Here is a 20145-nt window from a genome sequence, read left to right as displayed (position 1 = left end):
TCCTTTGTGCTAGGTATGACTCAAACCAGTGGAGAGTTTTCCCCTGATTCCAATTGACTCCAGTTTTGCTAGGGCTCTTTGATGCCACACTCAGTGAAATGCGGCCTGCTGTCAAGGGCAGTCGTTCTCACCTCACCTCGGGAGTTCAGCTCTTTTGTCCATGTTTGAACCAAGGCTGTAATGAGGCCAGGAGCTGAGTGGCCCTGGAGGAACCCAAACTGGGCGTCAGTGAGCAGGTTATTGCTAAGCAAGTGCTGCTTGATAGCACTGTTGGTGACCCCTTCCATTACTTTACTGATGTCTGAGAGTAGACTGATGGGGCGGGTAATTGGCTGGGTTGAATTTGTCCTTTTTGTGTACAGGACATACTTGAGCAATTTTCCACATAGCTGGGTAGATGCCAGTGTTGTAGCTGTACTGGAACAGCTTGGCTAGGAGCGCAGCAAGTTCTGGAGCACAAATCTTCAGTACTATTGCCAGAACATTGTCAAAGCCTATGGCCTTTGCAATATCCAGCCCCTTCAGTCATTTCTTCATATCATGTGGAGTGAATCAGATTGGCTGAAGACTGGCATCCATGATGCTGGTGACCTCCGGAGGAGGCTGAGGTGGATCATCCCTTGGCACTCCTGGCTTAAGATTGCAGCAAATGCTTCAGCCTTATCTTTTGCACTGATGTGCTGGGCTCCCCCATCATTGAGATGGGGATATTTTGGGAGCCACCTCCTCCAGTGAGTTGTTTAATTGTCCACCACCATTCATGGCTGGATGTGGCAGGACTGCAGAGCTTAAATCTGATTCGTTGATTGTGGGATTGCTTAGCTCTGTCTATCACTTGCTGCTTATGCTGTTTGCACACAAGTAGTCCTGTGTTATAGCTTCACCAGGTTGACACCTCATTTTTAGGTGTGTCTGGTGCTGCTCCTGGAATGACCTCCTGCACTCTTCATTGAACTAGGATTGATCCCCTGGCTTGATGGTAATGGTAGAGTGGGGGATATGATGGACCATGAGGTTACAGATTGTGTTCGAATACAATTCTGCTGCTGCTGATGGCCCACAGCACCTCATGGATGCCCAGTCTTGAGTTGCTAGATCTGTTTGAAATCTATCCCATTTAGCACGGTGGTAGTGCCACACAACAAGTTGGAGGGTATCCTCAATGTGAAGGTGGGACTTCGTCTTCACAATGACTGTGCACTGTCATTCCTACTGATAATGTCATGGACAGATGCATCTGTGGCAGGTGGGTTGGTAAGGATGAGGTCAAGTGTGTTTATTCCTCTTGTTGGTTCCCTCACCACCTGTCGCAGACCAAGTCTAGCTGCTATGTCCTTTAGTACTCGGCTAGCTGGGTCAGTAGTAGTGCTACCAAGCCACTCTTGGTGATAGACATTGAAATACTCCACCCAGAGTACATTCTGCACTTTTGCCACCCTCAGTACTTCCTCCAAACGGTGTTCAACATGGAGGAGCACCGATTCATCAGCTGAGGGAGGGCGGTACGTGGTAATCAGCAGGAGGTTTCCTTGCCCATGTTTGATCTGATGCCGTGAGAATTCTTGAGGTCGGAGTCGATGTTGAGAACTCCCAGGGCAACTCCCTCCCAACTGTACACCACTGTGCCACCACCTCTGCTAGGTCGGGTCTGCCCTGCCGATGGGACAGGACATACCTAGGGTGGTGATAGTGGTGTGTGGGATGTTATCTGTAAGATATGATAATGTGAGGATGACTGTGTCAGGTTGTTGCTTGTCTAGTCTATGAGACAGCTCTCCCAATTTTGGCGCTAGTCCCCCAGATGTTTGTAAGGAGGACTTTGCAGGGTCAACAGAGCTGTTGTCATTTCCTGTGCCTAGGTCAATGCTGGGTGGGTTTCATTCCTTTTTGAGATGTTGTAGCAATTTGATATACTTATGAGCCCAAGCCTGAATATTGTCCAGGTTTTGCTGCAGACTGACATTGACTGCCTAGAGTCTGAGGCGTCACAATTGGTGCTGAACATTGGGCAATCATCAGTGAACATCCCCACTTCTGCCCTTATGATGTGAAGAAGGTCCTTGATGATGCAGCTGAGGATGGTTGGGCCTCGGACGGCTATCCTGAAGAACTCCTGCAACCGTGTCTTGGGGCTCCAACAACCATAACCACCTTCCTTTGAGCTAGGTATGACTCCAACCTGTGGAGAGTTTTCCCCCTGATTCCCATTGACTCGGTTTTGCTAGGGCTCCTTGATGCTACACTCGGTCAAGTGCAGCCTTGATGTCAAGGGCAGTCACTGTCACCTCACCTCTGGAGTTCAGCTCTTTTGACCATTTGGGTCAAAGGCTGTAATGAGATCAGGAGCTGAGTGATCCTGGCGGAACCCAAACTGAGCATCAGTGAGCAGGTTATTGCTGAGTCTGCTGCTTGATGGCACTTTTGACGACACTCGCCATCACTTGGCTGGTGATCGAAGGTAGACTGATGGGCTGATAATTGGCCAGGTTTGACTTTGTCCTGCTTTATCGAAGCTCTCAGGTGAAGAAATGTGTGGAAAAATATTTACACATTGTGAGATATCTATCTCTCTGTGGAAGTGAATGACACTTCACTGCAGATTGGAATCCTTTCTCCCTGCAATCATTTTCTCTTTTTTGCAACAGCAGTGGATTGTAGCCCAGTCCCATGTCTCAATAAAGGCTCAAAGAAAGCCATTCCAGTGCACGCCTTAGAAAGGAACTATGTTTGGACACATGACTTGCATTGGGACTTTGTCATTGACAATAGATGATAGACCTCTTCTAAACCAAAGTGCTCTCTCTAGCTAAAAGTAGCATTCACCACATCTCACCAAATAGCAACATGAAGCAACAATCATGTCTATATCTTGGGTGATACCATCTTGAGCCACACTCGCCACTGCAATTGGGGTGCCCATCACACAATCTAACTGATTAGCCCATTACTGAAACAGATGAGGGGAGCACATGATATATTTGGGCAAATCGCCACCATCACATCATCTACAAAGAGAACTTTAATTTTCTATGGAGCCCAAACTATTACTGAGGGAGATGAGCACCCAACATTGCTTCTACTGCATGCAAATCTCTCCCAGCTAGGTTGTTTCCTGGAACTTTGTTCTTAAGTTCAGAGTTGATTGCATCTTGCTGAATTGTGGGGCAGATTAAGCATGCATTAATCATTTGATCCTTTCTGTCAAGAGTAGAGCCTTACAAAATTATCCCAGAGTGCAACAGCAAGTGTGACAGCCTACAGCATTTTAGTCCTTTTTTTTTGATCTGCACTTGCTGTTGGCAGATCTTTGCATCAAGAGTAATTTCCCCCAAAATGGCTCCATCTGTGTAACTGTATCGAATCATCATCAGGTTCAGTCTTGAGGAAAAAAGCAAAATACTGCAGATGCTGGAAATCTGAAACAAAAACAAAAATTGCTGGAAAAACTCAGCAGGTCTGACAGCATCTGCGGAGAGGGACACCGTTAACGTTTTGAGTCCGTATGACTCTTCATCAGAACTAAGGAAAAATAGAAAATAGAAATTGTTTAATTTATCTTAGTGGTATTCAAATAGAACTGGCTAGATTATTAATAGCAGCTGGGAGCAGCAGAATTTAAAAGTAGCCTTTTCTTTGCCATTGTACAGGTGTCCAATATAGGATGGCTTGTGTTCTCCAACTCTTGAGGACAGAGTTGAACAAATATAGATATTGTGGCACAGAAAAAATGTTTACAATGATAGTGATGACATCAAAGGAAGACGTCAGTGAAGACCAGAAAATTCAATAGTGTCATTTGGAATAAATATATATTTGGCTTTTATGTAGTGTTTTATTGCCTTAAAGCATGTCAAAATGAATACAATGAATAGCTGTTGAATTATCTTGCTAGTTGGCATCCACAATTACCGTCTTGTTCCCAGTAAAGTGCCATAAGCAGCATTGAAATGAATAGCCATTGTTAATGTGGTATCTGGAGAGCAGACCTCTGAAACTTGTTGGGACAATGCTGTATTGTGTTTAGCATTTGCTTTGTTGTGGGACTTTGTGCAATTGGTATCTAATCTTTGACTATTGATTTTGATGTGTGCAATTTAAAAAGTACTGAATGAGTGAGTCATAAAGATTTCAGAGATTTTCCCTTCCCATCAGGAAGATTGACCATTAGTGGTTCAGCTGTATTAAAGTTAGTCTTCCTTTCTATTTTTTCTCTGTCCTGTGCTTATCTTGTTGTTGGCATCCTTCCATCTAGAAGAGACGATGGGCAAGCAGCAAATCAAATCAAATGTGCTTATCTGGCTTCTTCTTAAATGCACCTGTGCCATTCACCTCAACTACTTCCTGTGGTAATGTAGTTAAGGGAGCAGAGGAAGAATTAAGTGTTGAAATATGAATGGAAGAAGTGAAGTTGTTGCTTTGGATTAGTGCCTAGGTGGCATCATGGACCTGAGAACCTGTATAAAAGCCAGACAATGTTTTCATTGCACAAACTCAACTGAAGAGATTTCCCTCTCTGCTACATGGCAACGCTGACACAAAGGGTTGCTTTATTCCCTTCCCGGGCTGGGAACCAGGAGTTGGGACTGTATCCAGGGCGGGTCCCGAACCTGGCCCTGTGGGGCAACAGGCACTCATTGGTATTTTCACAGAGGCGCCTCATTAATTGGCATGAAAATTGGTTCCCTGTCGAATTACTGGCAGCGGATGGGCTTTCAAAGATGGAGGGCTGATCAGAAGACTTCCAGCTTGAGAATAGTAGTAAACTGCAATGGATGCTAAGTAACTTCCACATGGAGGCACCCTCTCACCAACCTTCTTGAAACTAAATTTAAAAATCAGCCCTGGAGTTGGGCCACCACTGGGCCGGGGGTGCGGACAAAGGGGAAATCCATACCCAGGCAGGCAGGGACTTCCTCTAGGACTGCCTGGAGCAGTGCCCCACCCACCACCCAGCCTGCTACTGGGTGCCTCACCTCACTGAAAAATTCAACTAGAATTCCTTTAATTGCTGTTAAAGAGGTTCTTAATGAGCTAATTCGCGTACCTCTTCATGGGGGCAGGCAGTCCTGCTAGTCACGAACCCGCCTTAGCAAAAATATCCAGCAGTGGGATTAGGAAACGGGTGCACTGGCCAGCACTGGTGATTTCAGGTCCCAGCTGCTTCTGTTCCCAACTCTAGTGGGGCCTGAAAACCCTGCCTAGAATGTTTACTCATCAAAATGCATCTGACCCTGATAAAACAGAAAATGCATGTAATCTGAAATGGATATCTGAATGCTCCGCTATCTGTTTCTCGACAAGACTGAAGAGGATTCAAGCAGTTGGGGGATGGGCAAGGATCAGCCATGATCTTGTTAACTGACAGAGCAGCCTCAAGGGACTTTATGCCCAAGTCCTGCTCCTTTCTCATGTGTTCAAAACTTGCCCGTGGTGCAAAATAACTTATGTTATATTTTGCCAAAGACCAGTCACTGCATTTCGGAAGTAACTGTTGAATTATTTCTGAGAAACACAAGTAACCACATAAATGCAAACATTTCCTTTTCATTCAGCAACTTTTTTTTTGCTTTTGCGGTTTAATAAGAATGCTGTGCTTTACATGATCATGTGCAGCAAAGAAAATGTTAGTTATACAACTGCGGCTAAACCCTATTTTTTCTTTAACCATAATCACTGAACCTTCAGAAATGTAACTCCCAAAAATTTGCATAGCAGAAACGGCTGTGTCATAATGGCCAAAATACTGGGGGGTCAGCCCAAGGCACATGTAACGTTGAGCTTTGGGCCTCATTATCATGGACCTTGCAGGCTGCAAACACTTAATGGGTGCACCTAGGTAACTTACTGGAGAAGAGGGCCTTGAGATTAAGCCAATGGGGTAGGGGACAGGTGGCTGGGTAAATAGATTTTAAGCATTTACCTTGTTTATTATGGCCTGCAATGATCCCTTGTTGGGCCACACGTGGACATAGTTTCTTGAACATAACTGGCCCAGCTTCGTTTAGGGCAACCTGATATTTCAGAGGCCTTTAAACGACAATAAATCCCTTATTTGAATATGTAAAAAGTCTAGTGCCTGTTCCAGGCTTGAGTCCTGGATGCCTTTTGTTTTTGCCTGCACCAATATAGTGGGTGCCGCATTTCTCTGACTTGTATGTAACGTGTGCTTCCTGCCGGCCATGTTGGAGGTTTGGGAATCTGTTTAGTGGCAGAAAAACAGGTATAAGGCCTGAATTTCTCAACCAAATTGTCAATTTCTACGCTTAAGTGGACATGGAGGCACAGTAAAGTTTTAACAGGACCTAGAATTGTTGTTATTCTGAATGCCTGGAGCCACTTCTGATAATACAGAGGCAACATGATGGGCAATTAACTAAGGAACTCAGAAGAGGAATTTGTGAACTATGAATGAGTTTCAGGGATCAATTAAAGCAATCCCATATTCTGTTTATGCAAAGTAAGATTGCTACCCAGTACCAGCTGCAGATAATGTGCTCCAGTTGTCATCAGAAGGAGATGACTGACTCTTGCCTCTATCCTGAAAGCATTGACTGCTTCTTTTATTTCAAGCTCCTTATTGGGTTGAGGGCCAAGGGCCAAAGGTGGGAACTGAAGATTTATAGGAGCAAGCTCTAGCTCAGTAATGTGGTTAAAAGCGAGACAAATGTAAAAAAAACTTTAGTTTTGTTCAGTTTATCAAATTGAAATAATAAACTGATATGTTTTAGTAGAGAGGAGAGTAAGCTAAAATTTGCATGGGGTTTTGCAATTAATAAATATAATTGTGTGTTTGAAAATGATTTTTACGCAGTTGGTTTGTGTGTTAATGAATCTCTCAAAACAGTCGTCTTTTTGAGTTCTCTGCCTATACGTAGGTCCTTGGTGATTATTCGCTGAACCACGGCAAAGTGTGTGTTTTTTACACCTGGGTAGGAAGAGGAGGCAGGTTCCAAGCCTACCTCAGCCAGAACGGGATTGAACCCCTTGCTATTGGCATTAATCTGATCCACATGCTAGCCATCTAGCCAACTGAGCTAACCACCACCCTCACCCCCATTAAAACAATATTTCTGTTAAAATCTCATGTTCCATTCAGATATGGACTTAACTCAGTTCAATATTGGTCAACGTTCAGCATTCAAATTTGGTCAGGTAGGATCTAAGATTCCTAATATTCTAAACATGGGAGTTTGCGTATCCACATCTCAGTCAGACCAGGTGTTTTGATTAACCCACCATTAGTTGTAGGGATCAGGGTAAACACATCTCAGCACTTGATGATGCAGCACTCAGTAAATTTATAAGACCTTATTTTTATTAACCTTTAAAGTCCCATTTTTTTTTTGTTTTGTACATTGAAGCTAAAACTTGCATGGCAAGTTTAAACATTGCAAGATACCCCATGGCTTTTCACCAAGGGGAGAGTTGGAGCTGAACAGGAGTAGGGCAATGAGTTTGGAATGATTAACGAGAGATAGCTGAAGGTCTGGTTGAAGAGACCTGTTTTCTGGAGACTTTTGAAGAAGGGGAGTAATGTAGCAAGGCCAGAAGGCTGGGACATTAATGCCAGAGAGCAGAGTGTAATCGCTGCACTGATGGTAAAGCAGATGTATCTCGTCAATCTGTGACATTCAAGCTATCAACTTGAAACGTACATTGTAAAACCTTCCCATGTGTGAGGAGAGATAACTGCCTTGTCTGCTCCAACAAATAAATTTTCTATGGCAATTTCTGTGAAAGTATGAATTCCAAGTAATGACTATTTGGGAATTGATTATCCTAATGATTACATTAGTCAATGCTGAACATAGTGTTTACATACAAGGTAAAGCTTAATCATAGCCCATTGTTGCTTGATTACATTGGGACTCTTGACTGTTTGCATATTATCATCATCAATCACCTTAGAAATAATGAAGTTGTACAACGGCTCCTGGCATAGTTTCCTGCTCTGAATAGTATTTGGGGTCAAATCTAAAACAAACTGAGGAAATCTTCAGTTTTACAAGAAAATATTCGCAAATTGTTGATTTTGCCTACCCTTTTGGACTTCAATTTAGTCGACTGCATATCTCCCATCCCCCAATCCAGACAGCGATCTCAATGACCTTGAGAGTTTAGCTCATGCAGGATGCCAGCTTTCTTCCGCACAGCTAACAAAATGACCGTTACTCCCAGTTTGCCCATTGTGAGGCTTAAAGGGACGTAAATTTGAATGTACAATTAAAACAGTCAGGACCATGGCAACACTTATTCCTCTAACGCAAATTACAGTAGAGTCTTTGTGTGTTGTGCCTGCTGCAAGATTTCCAAGCGAAGGGGAAGTGCCTGTAACAGACACTAGCCAAAATCCTTGGTAATGAGTTGGTGTTCCTGTTCCCAGTCCTTAGTTTCTTTTTGCTCCTTCAACACCAGAAGGGTAACCATTTTGAGGGATGCCAGAAGAAGTGGCCTTTTGGCCCTGCGCCCATGGAGATTGTCTTGGGGCACACAGCAAAGAACGCAGATGCTAGGCAAGTCTCCTGTAATTTTTTAGGGACAGTGTTCAGGATGGGAAATCTGTTCCACATCTGGAGATACTCAGCCCTGCCAGAGAGTGGGTCAGTACTGTGGGAGAACCTGCCTTATGTAAGTAACCTGGTTCAGGCCAAGGCTGGACAAGTGCACTCTGCCTTCCCAGTGTCCAGGTGCTGAGGGGGCAGGAAATCAGCCCCAATATCTAATTGCAGTGCAAGAACCAAGGAGAAAAGTTGCTATGTAAGAGTATGATAATTATTGGGAAATGGAGAGTCAAGCACAAGTCCAAAATCACTCTGGATACCTATGTAAATCTGTATTAAATGACTGACAGTATTGGGTGTGCTGTAAGTTAGGGTGTTTTCATATAGTGTTTTTCCAGATCACTTCAGTCTGTTTAAGTTTGGGTGTGTATAAGAAGCACATTCTACCAACTACCCTACCCTCAAGTATTTCTATCAGTTCAATTATTTTATATTTTTTCCAACAGTGTGGAGTGGTGCAGAGGAATTGGGTTCTGATCTTATCTTGGAAGCACTGCAATGTAGGACTTTCAGGGAAGTTGCCTTACACACCTAAGGCTTGAAATATAACTAGTGTTGGTGTCACACAAGCCTTAAAAAGTGTTCATAGTGCCTGTTGGAATTCCTAGACACTTTAGAAACCACAGCAGTTCCTTTACTACAGTATCTTTACTGAAAACATTTATAGTGTGCCAACTGGAATGGGAGCTTGTGTAACAGGCAAGTGCAGAGCTCGCGCATGACAATGGGAATGCCAACTTGCAGCTACACGCAGCTAACGTCAGTTATTAATTGAATGCAACCTGCTCTCTGCCATTACAAGACTCAGACCAGTAGGACGATACCACAGCCTTTTAAATTATGCAGACAACCACTAACCTTTGCTCCAGGCTCCTTTATTGAGTTTCATTTTATGGTTGGGAAGATTACCTGCAACACTCTTCATGTTATGTTGTACAGAACAGTTGGCTTCCTGGGACTGGTAGTGATCTGAAAATCTGCAGAAGTCAGAGAATATAAATATGCTTAGAAATTTGAGACCTGTGAAGTCTACCATTAACTTGTATGGTTTTAACGAGGCTGTGTTACCATTGTAACTGGTTACAAATCAGTTTCAAACAATTGTGATGCTTCTTTTACAATATTGACTAATGCTGATTAAAATATTGGAATAGCACATTTTTAAAATCTAGGATCTGAATCAAGCACTTGCATGTAATGTTCCTACATTATGCTTAAGCCCCAGATGCATCTGTGTGATACTTCCTTTTCTCAATAACCTATCAGATTGTCAGTTACTGGTGAGTGGTGATTTTGTGCTGACTAGGATCTAATTGATGGCTGTCCCAAAGTTATTTGAAGATTACCTCTTAAAGGTTGATCATAACTCTTGGTATTTTTGCTAAATATGGAATACCTCGCTTAGTTTTCTTTGTCTAGTTTATTTTGATGGTTGACTTGTGCTGCATGTCTAAGCTCATTTCATGAAAGTTTTATTCTTTCTATTGGTATTCAAAAGTAAACACTTCTGCCACTTAATCCGTACGGTTCCAGTTTCACTTCATTTTCACTTGGCTGAATTACAGCCCATTAGGCTGTTTACTCAATTCGGAGAAACAGTCGACGAGCAATCAATAGGGGAACTTCTTAGGCTTGTCCAACCTCCGGTCCGTGGGCCAGATCCAGCCCACCAAGCCCCTCTATCCTGGCCCGTGAAGCCAGTGATCAGAATGCTGATAAGTCAAGTGGAATATTCTGCAAGGAGCTGCTCCTCCAATCACAGGCCATCTCTCAGGGGAGGAAGACTGCCAGGCAGCGGGGAAGGTGGGAAAGACTGCCGGGCGGGTTGGGAGGGGGTAGGGAAAGACTGCCGTGCCGGTGGGGGGCTGATGGGGGAGGGAAAGACTGCCGGGCCGGGGGGCGGGGAGAGACTGCAGGGCAGGGGGAGAGGGAAAGACTGCCAGGTTGGGGTGGGGGGGGGGTGGGTGGGAGAAAGACTGCCGGATGGGTGGGGGAAAGACTGCCGGGCATCGGGGGGAGAGGGAGACAGTGAGACTGATGGGCGGAGTGGAGGTGAGAGAGAGACTGCCAGGTGGGGTGGGGGAGGGAGGAGGGGAGAGAGAGAGAGGCAGACTGCTGGGTGGTGGGGGAGTTGGGGGGAGAGACAGACTGCCAGAAGGGGGAGAGAGAGAGATGGCCAGGCAGCGAGGTGTTAGACTGTTGGGTAGGGGGAAGGGAGAGAGACTGCTGGGTGAGTGGGGTGGTAAAGAGACTGCCAAGGTGTGGTGGATGGGGGTGGGGAGAGACTGCCGGGTAGTGGGGGAGACAGAGATTGGGTACCAGTGGGGGGGAGTGAGGTGCCTACAAGATTCAAGATGGCGGAGTGATATTTGTCACAACAGCGGGACCTGGGACAGCTGGAGCATTAGACAGGGTAGAGCAAAAGAGTCTACAGGTGTCCCAAACCTCACCTCAGAGTTTTAGTCACCAAAGCACTCAGGCTTGGCAGGTGTGTGTGTGTGTGTGTGTGCATCTGTGTGTCTGTGTGTTGTGTGTGTGTGTCTGTATGGCTCGCGCTCATCCTCAGGGTACTCGCTCACCCTCACCCCCACATACCAATTCATACCCATCCACTCTCTCAATGGGTAAGCGTGAGCACCCTGAGACTGGGAATGAGCCGGACACACTTTCTCTCTCTCTCTCACTCTAATAGTCATCTTTATTAATTATGCATTTTTTAAAATTATCAATGTATTGCTTTGACATTGCTTTGCTTTGTTTTTGCTCAGCAATTTATTTCTTATCTTCATACCTCAACTATTTTAAAACTTCATGTTTCATGTTATGCCAAACCTTATTTTTCTGAAATTTCCTCATTGGCTCGAGTGAGAAAAAAATTGAAATGTGGCCCCTCGGGTGAAAAGATTGGATGAGCCTGCTGCAACTAGTGGTGCCGTTTTTTTTAAGTATCTCCTGGATAAACTGCAACCCTGGAAATGTAATCCAGATTTAAAGTTGAAATACAGCCCTTTCCTGGTATTAGCTTTCAGAATCTTGCCAAAGAAAGAACATGGCAGTGTGCACAGGCAAAATGTCATAGTTTGTTAGATCAATCCACATTTTTTTTTTAAAAAGACAGGCGAAGCTCAAGAGTCTACATGGTATACTGCTTCTCCTATTTCTTATGCTCTTAGGAATTGTTGACCTCGGGTACAGTCAGATATAAACTGTTCTGCTTTTAACGTTTGCCTCTGTATGTTTCCAAGTGAAAATGCATTTTTGGGCCAAGAAAATTCAGTAATCTAGGCAAAAGAAGTTTACTTGCTATGGCCTTAGTGAACTAAGGAATGACAGGTAGGAACGTAAGAATTTTTAGGAGCATAAGCTATTTGGACAATAAGACTGGCCCAGTTTGTCTGATGTCAGCCCACTCCCCCCTTACTGGCTGTCTCACTATAGTTAGAAAAATAGGAAATATGCACACAATGAAAGTAAAGCCTTTACTCAATGATGGCACTCTTGCCTCTGAATCACAGAACTGCAGGTTCAAGCCCCACTAGAGCGCATAATCTAGGCCGATATCTCATTGAAGTATTGAGAGTGTCAGATTGTCGCAGGTGCCACCTTTCACGTGAGATGTCAAACTGAAGAAGAGCCAGCCTGTTCTCATGGCGTCCTGTCTAACATTTATCCAGCATAAGCAGGTTATCTGGTCACTTTTATCATTGATGTTTGTGGAATCTCGTGGTGCACAAGTTGGCTGTCTCATTTCCTTACACTTCTTAGAATGTATTTCATTGGCATTAGGAAGTACTGAGGACGTCCACTATATAAATGTAAATTATTTCTAAGGTGGGATTTTGTGGTGATTATTGATGATTCACTGATTATTTTATTAATGGCCAAATAATTTTGACGCCATTAGGTTATAAATCGGGACAGTTTAATCCAAGCTGGTAAGATTCATTCCTGAAGTATAATTAGAATATTGTGCACATTTTAAGGCATCTCATCTTTAAAATAACATTACGTTGGACCTGATTGATTGACTTGGAGCTCTGGGCTTTGAAGAGAGATTTGCATCACCAAATTTATTTTCATGAATTCAAAGGATTCTTATAACATCATGATGGGCCACCCAAAAATTTGAGTATGGATATCTCCAAAGCATCGAGTGTTGTCAGTATATGCCATTGAGTGAAAAGCACAGTGAGGGCTGTGAGCCAGCACACCGGACATTGAATTTAGATTAATTATGGTGGCTGAGTAGCATTCTAACTATGCAGTGCCTGTACGAAATGGGAACCTTTTAAAGACCGTATTAATCATTTGGGCACATTGTCCTTTGCAACCTTCCCCACAAAATATCAGTGGTCCCAATTCTCATTAACCCCCCCACAACTTCCAACCCCCCACCTCACACATGATTCCCTGCTCCATTTTTAATGCCTTGTGTCCTGCCTCTACACTAGAAAAATGGGCAGCTTGCAGTCCTTCAAAGAGCATTTTGGCCTTTTTTGCACAGAGACAAGGGGATAAGAGTACAAGAATGAGGAAATCTTGCCACAATTGTATAGGGCTTTGGTGAGACCTGGAGTACTGTGCAGATTTGGTCTCTATATCCAAGGAAGGATATATTTGCCTTGGAGGTGGTACAAGTGTTTAGTAGTCCTGGGATGAGAAGCTTGAGTAAATTGGGCCTATGCTTTCGTGAGCTTAGAAGGATGAAAACTGATCTCATTGAAATAGGGGGAGGGGGTGGCGTAGTCGTATTTTCACTGGACTAGTAATCCAGAGACGCAGAGTAATGGTCTGGCTACCCAAGTTTGAATCCCACCACAGCAGAAGGTAGAATTTGAACTCAATTAAAATCTGGAATTATAAGACGAATGAAACTAATGTCGATTGTCGTAAAAACTCACCTAGTTCAATAATGTCCTTTAGGGAAGGAAAGCTGCTGTCTTTACCTGGTCTGGCCTACACGTGACTGTAGAACCACAGCAATGACTCTTAAATGCCTTCTGAAATGGCCTTGCAAGTCACTCAGTTGTAACAAACTGCTGTGAAGTCTATAAGGGATGAAACTGGATGGACATCGACTTAGGCACTGGAAACGACAATGGTAAACTGAGCCCTGTGAACCCTGCAAAGCCCTCCTTACTAGCACCCGGGGGCTTGTACCAGCTTGGAGAGCTGTCTCACAGACTTGTTGAGCAACAGCCTGACATAGTCATAGACATGGAATAATACCTTACACATCATGTCCCAGACACCATCCCATGGGTACATCCTGTCCCACCAGCAGGATAGACCTCAGCAGAGGTGGCACATTGTGGTACACAGGCGGGAAAGAGTTGCGCTGGGAGTCCTCAACATCGACTCCCGACCCCATGATGTCTCATGGGCTCAGGTCAAACATGGGCAAGGAAACCTCCTGCTGATTACCACGTACCGTCCCTCACCGCCACCCCCCCCCCCCCCCCCCCCCCCCCCCAGCTGAGAAGTCAGTACTGCTCCATATTGGACACCAACGTCCAACCAACATTCTGGGGGTTACCGTTGACCAGAAACTGAACTGGACTAGCCACATAAATACTGTGGCTACAAGAGTAGGAGGTCAGAGGCTAGGAATCCTGTGGTAAGTAACTCATTCCCTGATTTCCCCAAAGCCTGTCTGCCATCTACCAGGCACAAGTCAGGAATGTGACTGAATAATCTGCACTTGCCTGGATGCGTGCAACTCCAACAATACTCAAGAAGCTTGACACCATCCAGGACAAAGCAACCCGCTTGATTGGCACCCCATCCACAAACATTCACTCCCTCCACCACCGTCGCATATTGACAGTAGTGTGTACCATCTACAAGATGCACTGCAGGAGTTCACCAAGGCTCCTTGGAGAGCACCTTCCACAACCACAAATGCTACTCTCTGGAAGGACAAGAGCAGTAGATACATGGGAACACCACCACCTGAAAGTTCCCCTACAAGCCACACATCACCCTGACTTGGAAATATATCGCCGTTCCTTCACTGTCGCTGGGTCAAAATCCTGGAAAACTCTCCCAAAACAGCACTGTGGGTGTACCTACACCACATGGACTACAGCAGTTCAAGAAAGCAGCTCACCACCACCTCCAGGACAGTTAGGAATGGGCAATCAATGCTGGCCTAACCAGTGACACTCACATCCCAAGAATGAATTTTTAAAACTACACAATATTTTGAAGGGGCTTGACAGGGTAGTAGACACTGAGAGGTTATTTTCCCTGGATGTGGAACATTGGAATAAGGAGGTGATTATTTAGGACTGAGATGAGGAGAAATTTCTTCACTCAAAGGGCTGTGAATCATTGGAATTCTGTACCTCAGAGGGTTGTGGATGCTCCATCACTGAATATATTTAAGGCCTAGAGAGACCAATTTTCGATCTCTCAGGAATCAAGGGTTATGGGGAGTGGGTAGGAAATCAGCCATGATTGTATTGAATGGCAGAGCAGGCTTTAGAAACTACATGGTCTACTTCTGCTCTTATTTCTTGTGGTCTTCCAAACCGATTGTTAACAGTTGAGTACTTTGTTTGGAACAAAAACAACAGGCAGTTACAGCACATCAATGATTTAACACCATGAAGCCAAGATAAGGTTAATCTGAGTTGCGCTTGGTGTAGAATTATATTCTAATTATTATATTTTGGTGTCAGTGCAGTTGCTCCAAGCTGTTGTACCTTATTTGTGCTATTTTTCCACACTGAGCGTGAATTATGGGCTCATTTTTGCAATAGAAAAACCTTATGACCAACAAGCCTCAACCTGTATAGGCTGCTTTCCCATCTCCCTTAATTAGAAGGAGCTGCTAGAAGGCTACCGATGGTGGGACTCCTAGGGTAGGTGACGTTCAAATTGTAGGTCTTCAACCTCTCTCTTTGTTTAGCTGCCTTGACAAGCACACAAGCACACACCTCCACCACCACCACCCCCACACACCCCTTCCCCCCCACCCCCCCAACCCCAAAGCCTTGACCATATCCCTTGGCCTTTCTGACAAGCTTTTAGTCACGTAACCATGGTCTGGTCTCAGACGTGAGTTTCTGTACAGTATTGTCCCTTCCAAGGACATACTATGCAGCTGCATGCTTATCTCTCCCTGGGAAGGAGCAGTCTCACTCTATCTTTTCCCAGGCTCTGTTGAAGAAGTTTAGAAAAAACATATTATGCTGTAGAACTGAACGCATATTCATACTACCTTAGTGATTATTAACCAAATTTCATCATATGGCTTTTGTTAAGCTAACTCTAAAGTTGTCTGGTTAACATATTGAATAAGTCTTGATTAATAATAAAGTAAATGTTTAGAGATGGCCTTTCCAAATTGGAGGGGTCAATTTGAAATGGTTGCCAAGGGCCTTAGATTCCTTTGCCTCTGTTCCACTTGGTGTCCCTTGTCACAGTGTGCTAGGAATACCAGATTGCTTTTGCTAGTCAGAGTTGTCAGATATGTTGTTTGCACCAGACGTGCCAATTTGAATTCATCCTTGTTAAAAACTGGGAACATAAATAAACCATTTTCTCTATACCCCTCCCCCAGCAATGGATTAGGGTGCATTTATGTTGAAGCAAGATGTTGCTTTCTCGCCCTGATGCCAATAGAGACCTTAAGTGGGCAATTAATGACCAATCAGCGGAATATATACTATTTTCTGCAGATAAGCCAGGTGTTCCAAAGGCTGTGTTACCTGTCCAGTGCAGGCTTCAGGATCTATACTTGTGGCTGAAGTGAGAGGCGAAGGATCCAGTTTTAGTGGTCCACGTTGGGAGCTAAATTGGAGAACAGGGAGTTGAACATGTGACTGAAGAGGGCAGTGGGAAAACGTGGTACTGTTTCATGGGATACTCATGCCAGTAATGGGACAGAAAGGAACTGTACCTTTGGGATTGATTCCACCTGAACCAGTTTGGGATGAGGGTCCAAACAGAAAACTTAACTAGGGCAGTCACAAGGACTTTAAACCAGTAAGTTGGGAGGAGGGCTCAGGTAAAAAGGATAGTATAGATAATTTGATAACAAACAAAAGGCAAGAGAGTAGAGCAACAATCAGAGATTGTGTGTTAGGCATCATAGGTAAGGGGAGAATTGAAGGATTTAAGTAATGAAACAAGCGGGAGAAATAAGTAACATTGAGTAAAACATTAGAGCATAAGGACAGACTTGGGTGTTTGGCCCAAGTAAGTTTTTTTTATGCAAACACTCGAGATTACAACAAATTGAATGAATTACAGGCTCTAATTCAACTTGGAGTGTATGACATAGTTGCCATTACTGAGACATAACTGCATGGCAGTCAGGACTGGGAACTAAATATATCAAGTTGTAAGGTCTACAGGAAAGAAGGCGATAGTGGCAGAGGGAAAGAGGTAATTAACGATGAATCACTGCAATGGTAAGAGAAGATATAGCACGAAGTGAACAGGCAGTGGAGACTTTATGGGTAGAATCATGAAGTAGAAAAGGAACTAAGACTGTAGTGGGAGTTGTGTGTAGGACCCCTGGTTGCAGTTGTGAAATGGCAGATAGAATAAATGCAGAAATTAGACTAAATATGTATTTAAGGCAGAGTTATTTTAATGGGCTATATAAACTTTGGGACAAGCAGGTTCACACATGTCAGAAAGGGAGTGAATTTCTTATGTGTCCAGGATAGTTCTCTGCAGCAATATATTCTAGAACCAACATGCCATATTTGAATTAATAATGAACCAGATTTAGTGAACAACCTGACAGTGTGTGGACAAACATCTACTAGCAATCGTAATATGATCAGGTTCAACAGTGTGTTTGAAGAGGAGAAATGCAAACCAGCCACTAAAATCCTAGATTCAGGTAAGGCTGACTTCAGAGGCATAACTTTCCCGTGACTGAGGAGGTGAGTTTGGGATTGGAGGCAAATATTTAGAGATTAGGCATTGGGTCGGTGGGCTGGTACGTTCCTGCCTTGGCAATTTTGCGGTTATGGTTGAACAGTGGCAGCTGAGGCCTTTGCCGGAATCTTTCCGGCGTTGGAATGGATTCCTACTGGGTACCCCTGAGCCCAGCAGCTCCATGGAAGCAACCTATTAGAGACAGGCTGGATGACTATCAGAGCCAAATACCCCAATGACAGGGCCACAGGGTCATATTTGCAGCCCAGAGTGTTTCCCTGAAGGGGTTTCCCTTTGCTCCGATGGGCCGACTGGCTTCATTCCTCTCAATTTTTAAAGAATTTTATTAATGCTTCCAAGGCCTCCTCCATTTTGAGACGCCCCATTCTCCTTTCTGCCTGAACAGCATCCACCTCTCCCAGTAAGGCTGCCAGCCATCCCCAACTGTGGCCTTTAGTGTCAGGAGCTGTCCTAGTTGGACATGGAGGTGGCCAATTAGGAGGCTGCCTCCCAAAGGTCATGCTGGAGTGCGCGTAAACCAATGTGGTGTCAGGATCTGGAAATGATCCTGAAAATAAGCCATCACCATAAGATTTCACCAGAGTGCGCACAGTAAACTGGGCAAGTGTATCAATGGGTAAAACAATAGAAAATCGGGAGGAAGTTTTCAAAAAACAATTTAATGTGAAACAGAACCAGTTTACATCCCTAAGGGGCAGGAGATCTACTTGCCAAAGCATACAGCCATAGGCAACTAAAGAGATAAGAGACGACATAAAACTAAAAGAAAAAGCATACAAAAATGCAAAAAATAGCACAGATCCTGGCAAATGGGAAAGGTACAAAAGAACAGCAATGAATAATAAAACAGATAAGAGCCACAAAAGGGAGTATGAAAAGAAACTTGCAGGTGATATCAAAACCAACACACACAATTTTTACAATTATATTTGGAAAAGGTTAGATAAACACTATTTGCATTTAATAAATCCGTAGTGGCTTTAATTTTTGCCCATAATTTTCCAAGTGACAATTAATTTGGTTCTGTGCGATTTTCTCCAAAATGTTCCTCCGCCACTGATGTTAGATTGACTGGCCTGTAGTTGTCTGGTTTATCCCACTCCCCTTTTCATTTGCAAACCACCTGTCTTCTGGCATAACCTCTATATCTAAGGAGGATTGGAAGATTGTGGCCAGAGCCTCTGTAATTTTCAGCCTTACTTCTTTCGTTAATCTAGGTTGCATCCCAGATTATGTGCATTCTACTCTAACATGACCGCGTTAAAACCATTCATTCTCTTTGGGAGGGGGGGAAAAAACCTCTGCAAAGGTCTTCACACTTTCTGTCCCATTGGTGAATTAAGAGAAACAGCAGAATATCTTTCCAATTTTGTCTACATTATTCATCCTTCACTGGTAGCCTTCCTTGGCACACATGTGCCAAATGTTCATAATTTCTGACGCAGATCGTCAAATGCTATCTTTAACCATCACAGAATTATGTTTTTTAAGGTATTGATTGACACAGCATCAGCTACTTTGGACTGGAGCCTGCTCCATGTTCTCTCTGCAGGTGTTAGGTGGAACCTTGAACGGATTGAAGCAATCAAATAAAACGTGTTCTAAAACGAGTGTGAAGGGCAGAGCTATTTATGGAGCTGCCTGGGATACAACCATTTGTTTCCCTTAAAATGGTGCTTGGATCGAGTTTGAACACTGCATGGTCAGTGTCATCTGGTGCAGCTGAGCCCAACAGTACTGGGATGAGAATGAATTAGTACAAGCCCCTAGGCTGTTTTGTTTATTATCTGGTTCAGAGTTTGCAGGACATTGTTTTTTTAATCTTGGTGTTTACTTTCTCCTGTGGGAGTGGGCGACTGGTGTTGTTGGCAGTCAACATATTTCTGAGGTAATTCTGATTATGAAGCAAGAATACATTGTTTCATGGTGATCATCTCCCAAAATGAAATGCTGCTGTAAATATTCTAAATGATGAGCTGGCCCATTCTTGTGCTTTTCTAATTATTTATGTCGACCCGTGGGCTATAACTTGGGTTAGGGGGTTTTACAAAACTCAGGTTGTGTGGTTAGGCCAGCAACAGTTTTGTAAGTTTGAGCTTGTTAGGGCAGCATTGCTGCTGAACTGTGAGTGTTCACCGCAGGACCTACCTTGGTGTGGTGACCAGAGCTGAACACAGCACTCATAACCAGTCCATTTTAAAAGCCTTAACATAATCTCAGCATACTTGTCTTCTGGCTTTACATGCGAGCATCTTGGTTTTTTTTTTCAAACTGACACAACCATGCATACTGGCATTGAAAAAAAAACTGTCTTGATCCCTGTACCCAATTTGCCTCCATTTTTTGTATTCTTATGACCCAATTTTTTTTTGAACAATATGCATCACTTCATGTTACTTAAATGTAAGGTTTAATTTGACATTTCTTTACCCAGTTGCTTAACCAATCTGTATCCCTTTACTAAGCTGTTAACCTCTGTCTTTTAATATCAGCAAGCTTGCTTTCCATATCCAGGTTTTACGTAAATTTTATTGCTAATTGCTATGCAACTCTGAAGCAGCAAGTGACCAGCTGCAAACAAATTTTGCTATTGCTACGCCCAAGCTAGGACCAATCTATTGACGTTACCTCTTGTTTTAAGCGTTTTAGCAGTAGTGCACCCTGT

At 43.8% G+C, this 20145-nt stretch overlaps 1 protein-coding gene across 3 annotated transcripts in view; it reads left to right on the top strand.

The window, feature by feature from the left end:
* inpp5b (inositol polyphosphate-5-phosphatase B) overlaps window positions 1-20145 on the top strand; it is a 282881-nt gene that overhangs the window by 196871 nt on the left and 65865 nt on the right. The window lies entirely within an intron of this gene.

Source organism: Carcharodon carcharias, chromosome 19, assembly GCF_017639515.1.
Source record: "Carcharodon carcharias isolate sCarCar2 chromosome 19, sCarCar2.pri, whole genome shotgun sequence".
NCBI lineage: Eukaryota > Metazoa > Chordata > Chondrichthyes > Lamniformes > Lamnidae > Carcharodon > Carcharodon carcharias.
Note: the sequence above shows the minus strand (reverse complement) of the source record. Positions and strands in the feature narration are given on the sequence as shown.